Below are 8518 nucleotides of genomic sequence, written 5' to 3' on the forward strand. Positions count from 1 at the left end.
GTGGAGGAGATCAAGCCGCTGGAGAGGCTGGTGCGCAGGCGCAGTGCAGCCTGCTCGTGTGACAGTCACGTGCATGCCCGGCTACCGAAGTGTGTTCTGGGACCTGAGGCAGGTGAGCGCCCCATCATCCCAGGCCGGGTTGGGGCAGGGGAGAGAGCTGCAACTTAGGGAGCACAGAGGGGAAGGGACCCTAGGAGGTGGGTAGGTAGAAAGGATGGGGCGTCCATCGGGGTCTTGAGGCAAGTGGCGAGAATTCTCTCCGCAGTCAGCCTTCGAGATCTGCAGATGGGTGGCCCCCCGGAACTGGAGCCTCAGTTCTATCTGGGGACAGACCCGTATGTCAGCAGGAAGTGGGATCTGCCTTCAAAGGCAGCCGAAATTAATCCCTTCTACTTCCATCTCGCTGAGAGAAAAAGCCAAACTCCTTGGAGCCCTGGCCTGGTGTATTTTACCTAAATATCATTTAAAATAATAAAGATCTAAAGATGCGTTATAGTTTAGTTGTCATTGGAAAAATCTAATATAACAGTTTTAGAAAGCACATATTAATATAAGCAAGTCTGTCTAGAAGGCCTGTGAAGAATGAAATGATGAAAATGAAATGAGGATCCAGTATATATTGTCAGTAGGAAAGTAAAATGGTGCAGACACAATGGAATAGGTCTGGCAGTTCCTCAGAAAGCTGGAAATAGAATGACCATATGACCCAGCAATCATATATTTTGTATATATCCAGAAGAGCTGGAAGTAGAGACTTGAACTGGTATTCATACAATATCTGTTTACCACAGCATTATCTGCCATAGTCAAAAGATGGACACAACCCAGTGTCCGCCAACAAATGAATGCATAGACAAAATATATATATATACTGGGACATTACTCAGTCATGAATAGGAATGATTTTTTTTAATGCATGCTACGATTTGGATGAACTTGAAAACTATCATCTGTAGAAGAAGGCAATTTCATGGAGACATTTAGTAGATTACAGGTTTCCTTGAATGGGGGTGGGGATGAGGAGGGAAAGAAGGAGTCATTTCTTAATGGGTGCAGAGTTTCTATTTGAGGTGATGAAAATTTGGGGTAATAGATATTGGAGATAGTAACATGATATTGCAAATTAATTAATACATCTGAATTGTACACTTGAAAATGGGTAAAATGGGAAATAAGTCCCCATTGTAAAACGTTGGAGATTTGGACCCAAAGGGTATCGGGAATGAGAGAAAGAGAGAAGGGAAAAGGAAACAAAGAGAAAGAAAGAGCGAGAGAAAAAGAACAAGAGAGCTGGGATCAGGGGGTCTGCGAGTAATAACTCCTCAGACACCTTTATTGTTTACAAGGGGCTCTCTATATACCCCAGTGTACGTGACAAGCAACAGGCATACGTAGCCTACGTGCCAATAAGCATAAATACATAGCCTACGTGTCATCAAGCAGCAACAGGTATTAACTATCAGCATTACCCATAGTCTAAGGAATTTTAAAAAATCTTATCTCAAGGTACAAAGTCTAAGTATTCCATTCACTACAAAAGGTATGTGCTCATCTTTTCTTTCAGCCTTTAACAGCTTCATCGCATTTGCCAGGAATTCTTAATTACCACATTCCTTAGGTTGCAAGCATAGCCATGGAGACAGCACGTCTCTCCTTGTGAGGCCACTGTGCCTCAGTTTCCTACAGTAAAAGCCAACCCATTTTGGTTACTATTGCTTTCAGCATCCTAGAAGACTAAAACACCTTCTTTCACTTAGCATGTTTCCAAGGTTTTCATCCATATTTTAACTTGCGTCAGTCCTTCATTCATTTTTATTTTTGAATAATATTCCGTTTTATGGATATACCACATTTTATTTTCTATTCATCAGCTGATGCACATTTTGTTTGTTTCCACTTTTGGAACTCTTCTGAATAATGCCTCTGTGAACATTAATATACACAAGATTTTGTAGGACATGTTTTCATTTCTTTTGGGAGTGGAAGGGCTGGGTCATACAGTAACTCTAGGTGTAATCTTTTGAGGAAATGCCAGACTGTTTCCAAAAGAGTCTGAGTCACACAGTCCTATGGCATTGGCTAATAGATCATGAGGTACCTAGAAGTAAAATAGGCATTCTACTAAATTCCTACTTGATTTGTATAAGCAGAAGAGGTCTGGGTCTAGTGAACAAAACCCTAACTTGAATTACAGAAGCAGAGAGCCATGGCCCCTAAATCAATCCCCAGACTTGAGATAGTTTATAGACCCTTGAATAAGGAGAAGGCCAGGTCCGCTTGGGGAAGGGTCCTGTTACACGACTAAAAATTTATAGTGTTAATCTCCCTCCCACCTTTCCCCAAAGAGATCGATGGCATTTTATCAGGGTAACTGCTTTGGGGAAAAAGAAATAATCAGGCATTTGGGGGATTATTAGACACTGGCTCAGAAGTGACATTAATTCCAGAAGACCCAAAATGTCACTGTGGTCCACCAGTCAGAGTAGGGACTTATGGAGGTCAGGTAATAGGTGGAGTTTTTAATAGATTTTTTTTTAGAGAGGTTGTGAACTTATAAAACCATTATTCACACGTGTGGATATGACACCCCTCTACCAACACACCACATTGTTGCAGAACATTTGTTACAGATTATGAGATAGTATCATCAGACTATTATCACTAACAGTGGTCTATAGCATACATTTGGTATATTTTTTCCATTCTCCTCTATTAGTAACACAGTATATCTTCGGCATTGATGTAAGAATATTACAGCATTGCTGTTAGCTATAGTCCATAGGTTACATCAAGTGTATTTTCCCCATGCTTCTCCATGCTCTTACCACCTTGCGATAGTGATGTATATTTGTTCTAGTTGACCAATGGGGTTTTAGCTCAGGCCTACCCCACAGTGGGTCCAGTGGGTTCCTCGACCGATTCTGTGGTTATTTCCCTAGTTCCAGAAAGCAAAATTGGAATAGACCTACTCAGTAACCCACAGAATCCCCCTTGGATCCCTGACTTGTGGAGCGTGGACTGTTATGGTAGGAAAGGTCAAGTGGAAGCCACTAGAAGTGCCCTACCTAACAAAATAGTAAAGCAAAAGCAGTACTGGAGAAGCAGATGAGGCTCAAACAATTGGTCCCCATCTACCATATGGGAGGTCCGGGGTTCTATTCCCAGGTCCCTCTGGTGAAGGCAAGCTGGCTTACGTGGTGAGCTGGCCTAAGCAGAGAGCTGGCCCGAGTGGATGGGACGCTTGCACAGGAGTACTGGCCCGTGTGGCAAGCTGGGCCAAGCAGAGAGCTGGTGCAGCAAGGTGACCCAACCAAAACACACAGAGGAGAGACAATAAGAGATGCAGCAGACCAGGGAGCTGAGGTGGCACAAGAGATTGAGCACCTCTCTCCCTCCAGAAGTTCCCAGGATCAGTTCCTGGTGCCACCTGAAGAGAAGAAAAGCAGACACACAGCGAGTGGACACAGAGAGAAGACAATGCAGGGAGTGGGGGAAATAAATCTTTTTTTTAAAAAACAATACTGGATGTTATGTGAATATATCTCAATAAAACTGCTTAATAAATAAATAATTGTGCAAGAATAACTAGAAATAGCAGCTTTTTTTTTTTTTCCTAAAGATTTATTTATTTTTATTTATTTAATTCCCCTCCCCTCCCCCGGGGGTCTGTTTTCTGTGTCTTTTTGCTGCGTCTTGTTTCTTTGTCCGCTTCTGTTGTCGTCAGCGGCAACGGCAGGGAAGTGTGGGCGGCGCCATTCCTCGGCAGGCTGCTCCCTCCTTCGCGTTGGGCGGCTCTCCTTATGGGTGCACTCCTTGCGCGTGGGGCTCCCCTACGCAGGGGACACCCCTGTGTGGCATGGCACTTCTTGTGTGCATCAGCACTGCGCATGGGCCAGCTCCACACGGGTCAAGGAGGCCTGGGGCTTGAACCGCGGACCTCCCATGTGGTAGACGGACGCCCTAACCACTGGGCCAAAGTCCGTTTCCCGAAATAGCAGCTTTTTTTTTTTTTTACTTTAATTATCTATTTTTTTATTTTAATTTTTTTTAATTATTTATTTTTAAAAATTACATTCAAAAAAATATGAGGTCCCATTTAACCCCACCGCCCCCACCCCCCACTCCCCCCACAGCAACACTTGCTCCCATCATCGTGACACATCCATTGCACCTGGTAAGAACATCTCTGAGCATCACTGCACCCCATAGTCAATGATCCACATCATAGCCCACACTCTCCCACGTTCCATCCAGTGGGCCCTGGGGGGATCTACAATGTCCCGTAATTGTCCGTGAAACACCACCCAGGACAACTCGACGTCCCGAAACCGGCTCCACATCTCATCTCTTCCTCCCATTCCCCAAACCCAGCAGCCACCATGGCTACCTTTCCCACACCCATTCCACATTTTCTCTGTGGACATTGGATTGGTTGTGTCCATTGCACATCTATGTCAAGTGGGGGCTTAGATTCCACATGGATACTGGATGCACTCCTCCTGCTTTCAGTTGTAGACACTCTAGGCTCCATGGTGTGGTGGTTGACCTTCTTCAACTCGATGTTAGCTGAGTGGGGTAAGTCCAATAAATCAAAGTGTAGGAGCTGAAGTCTGTTGAGACTCTGGGCCTGGGTGTCATATTATCAGTCCAGAGATTCAAATCCCCTAAATATATCTTAAACCCCAGCACCTATTACAATTCCTATAAAGTAGCATGGAAGCCTTATGAAAAGAGGTCCCCTCTGAGTCCAATTCCATCACACAGAAACACAGGCTCCAAAGAAGGGCCATCTGCCATGGCAGTGAACCCCATCTGCCATGACCATAGAACCCGTGGGTCTCTTTATCCCTCAAAAGAACCAATACCTGGGGTTGTATCTACTTTGTCTGTCTCTCAGAGTCTGGTCAGTTGTGCATAAGGGCATTCCTTCTGACAACCTCCAGACTCTTTTTTAGAGACTCATAGCCTTATAATCTCATTTCTCCTTTCCATTTCCCCCTTACATTAGGTCAATCAGCATTTTGAAGTCATGTTATTATATGTAGACAGGAATATTCTGCTGTTCTGTATTGAACCTTTAATTCAAGGTCATTTTCTGGTTGTATCTTCAGCTGGTATGTAGTAGTGGTCCCTCGGTGCCAGGGAGGCTCATCCCCGGGTGTCATGTCCCTCGCTGGGGGGAATGCACTGCATCTACATGATGAATTTGGCTGTGAGAGTGGCCACATTTGAGTAACATGAAGGCTGTCAGGAGGAAACTCCCAGGCACAGTGCTACTCTAGGCCTTGTTCTTATTGCAGGTGTACAGGCTCAAATGCATAGCCATTAGTATCAGGAGCCCACTGTTGGGCCCTCCTTCCTTCCTGGTTCTTGCCGTTGCACCTGGGGGACTGCTGCTGCTCCTCCAGGGTCCACGACAGTGACCCCCCGGCCAGGGGCCCGGTACCCCCCCAGCTGTTGTTTTTAATTGTTTCCACTATGAGTATATCTAGACATTACTATATACCCTGGGCACATGCCCTGTATAACTCCCTGTCAACCCTATATATCCTGTCAATAACATCCTATACCAGTATTCCTCTGCTGCCATTGTTGAACCACTCTGTGATCCAAAACTTCCTGTAAAATGAATCCCAACAAATTGTCAGCTTCACAAGAGTCTTAGATCACCGAAATTCATGTATACAATATACAGAACTTCCGCAGATCCACCATAAAACCTTTTCCCTTCCGCAGTGATAATCTTTTAACTTAGTCATATCATATTTCCTGAAACTGATGTAGAGATTCTGAGACAATAGCTTTCAAACAAGGTGACAGCTGTACTTACTATGTGGTCCATACTTTAGGTTGTACAGTTTTCTAAATTTTTTAGTTATCCTATGTTTTGCCTTATGGTTTACATTATTAGTCTGTCGTCCCCTATATGTTTTTGGTGTAATATTACATGTTTTATATTCATCCTCATGTACTCTCACAAGACTCCTCTCTTACCCCCATATTTACCTTGGTTCCATCCATTCCACCTCCATTTTCCCCTTCCCTTGGGGCCCACAACACCAGCCAATCTCCATTTCCCAAGAAGCCATGTCCAGAGATACTTGCAGCAGTATTCAGGGCCTGACTTTCTCAACTGCCCTGTTGCCCTGGGAGCCATCCTTTCTCATGAGAGATAAAGTTCTCTCTATTTGACGGCATTAGTCTACTCCAGGATGTGGGTCCACCCCAACTCTCACTTCTTGGGTCTCTTCCCAATGGTACTACCCACCTTGGCATAATGAGCCTTCAGCTATTCCCCTGGAGTCCTTCCCCCATCAGACCATACCCCCTGAGCATCCTAAACAGGTAACCCTCCTATTTATACTTTGATACGAGTTTCTCAACATTTTGTTCTCAACAAACACCTGACACTCTCCCATGTTCGTATGTTGCCCCTCCCTCCCCCCATTTTTTGGATAATATTACCCCTCTGCCCATCCTCAGCCCCCCTCCAACCCACAAAGCCCCATCCGAAGGCAACCCCTTGCCCCCATTTTGTCCCTTCTTTGTGCTCATACTTACCGCCAGCTCATCACAGATTCCCCCCCTGCAGACGTTAACTCACATCCTTCCTCCACCCCCCGATTTCCTGTAAGCCTCTTTTCCACACTCTATCTCTCTGAGGCAGTTTGCTTATTTCATATCATTGAGGTCATGTAGTATTTGTCCTTCAATGCCTGGGTTGCTTCACTCAACATAAGATTCTCAAGGTTCATCCATGTTATCACGTGTGATTGTAGTGTATTTGTTCTTACAGCTGAGTAGTATTCCATTGTGTGTATATACCACATTTTATTTATCCACTCGTCTGTTGATGGACATTTGGATTGATTCCAACTTTTGGCGATAGTGAACAATGTCGAAATAGCAGCTTTCTATGTACAGAGAGAAAACAGATATTGAGAAGTAAAGAATTTTCCTCTTTGTTTTTTGTTAATTATTGAAATAATGAAAATGCTCTAATGATGATTGAAGTAATGGATGCACAACTATGAGATTATCCCAAATACCACTGATTGCACACTTTGGATGAATTGTGTACTTTATTAATATGTATCAATAAAATTGATTTGCTAAAAAAAAAATAAAGCAATACTGCATTCCTGGAGGGGTTGCAGAGATAAGTGCCACCATCAAGGATTTGAAGAATGCAGGGTGGTGATTCCCACCACATCTCCATTTAACTCTCCTATTTGGCCTGTGCAGAAAACAGATGGATCTTGGAGGATGAGAGTAGATTATCATAAACTTAACCATGTGGTGACTTCAATCGCAGCTTCTATTCCAGATGTGGTATCATTGCTGGAGCAAATCAACACCCCCTGGGAGCTGGTATGCAGCTTTTGATTTGGAAGGTGCTTTTTTCTCATTTGTTATTGGTAAGGACCACCAGAAACAGTTTGCTTTCAGCTGGCAAGGCCAGTGATATGCCTTCACTGTCCTGCCTCAAGTACATCAACTCTCCAGGTCTATGTCATAAAATTGTTCACAGGGGTTTTGATTGTCCCTCCCTTGCACAAAACATCACACTGGTCCATTATACTGATGATACCATATTAATAAGCCCTAGTGAGCAAGACGTAGCAATGACTCTAGACTTATTGGTAAGGCATTTGCATGAGAGATGATGGAAGATGAATCCAACAAAACTACAAGGGCCTTCCGTCTCAGTGTAATTTCTAGGTGTCCAGTGGTGTGGGTCATGTCAAGATATCCCTTCTAAAGTGAAGGATAAACTGTTGCATTTGGCTCCTCTCATAACCAAATAAGAGGTGCTATGCTTAGTTGGTCTTTTTGGAGTTTGGAGACAACATGTGCCTCATTTGGGTGAAATACTCTGGCCCATTTACTGCATTAAAACTGCTAGTTTTAAGTGGGCCTGAAACAAGAGGAGACTTTGTGATGGGTCCAGGCTGAAGTGCAAGCTGCACTGCCACTTGGGTCATATGATCCAGCAAATCCAATGGTGCTGGAAGTGACAGTGGGAAATAGAAATGCTGTCTGGAGACTTTGGCAGGCCCCTATAGGAAATCACAATGCAGAACCATACGATTTTGGAGCAAAGCCCTCCTTTGCTGATAATTACTCTCCTTTTGAGAAAGAGCTTTTGACCTTCTATGGGACTTCAGTAGACTGAATGCTTAAACATTGGCCACCAAATTACCATAAGATCTGAGTTGCTTCTAATGAGCTGGGTATTGTCTGATACACCAAACCCTAAAGTTGGATGTGAACTGCAGCACTCCATAATAAAGTGAAAGTGGTATATATGAGAAAGGGCTCAAGTGGGTCTTTTTTTTTTTTTTAAGATTTATTTATTTATTTATGTCTCCCTTTCCACCCGCCCTGGTTGTCTGTTCTCTGTGTCTATTTGCTGTGTCCTCATTGTCCACTTCTGTTGTTGTCAGCGGCATGGGACTCTGAGTTTCTTTTTGTTGCATCATCTTGTGTCAGCTCTCCGTGTGGGCGGCACCATTCT

The sequence above is a fragment of the Dasypus novemcinctus genome, chromosome 30 (genome assembly GCF_030445035.2).
Source record: "Dasypus novemcinctus isolate mDasNov1 chromosome 30, mDasNov1.1.hap2, whole genome shotgun sequence".
Lineage (NCBI taxonomy): Eukaryota > Metazoa > Chordata > Mammalia > Cingulata > Dasypodidae > Dasypus > Dasypus novemcinctus.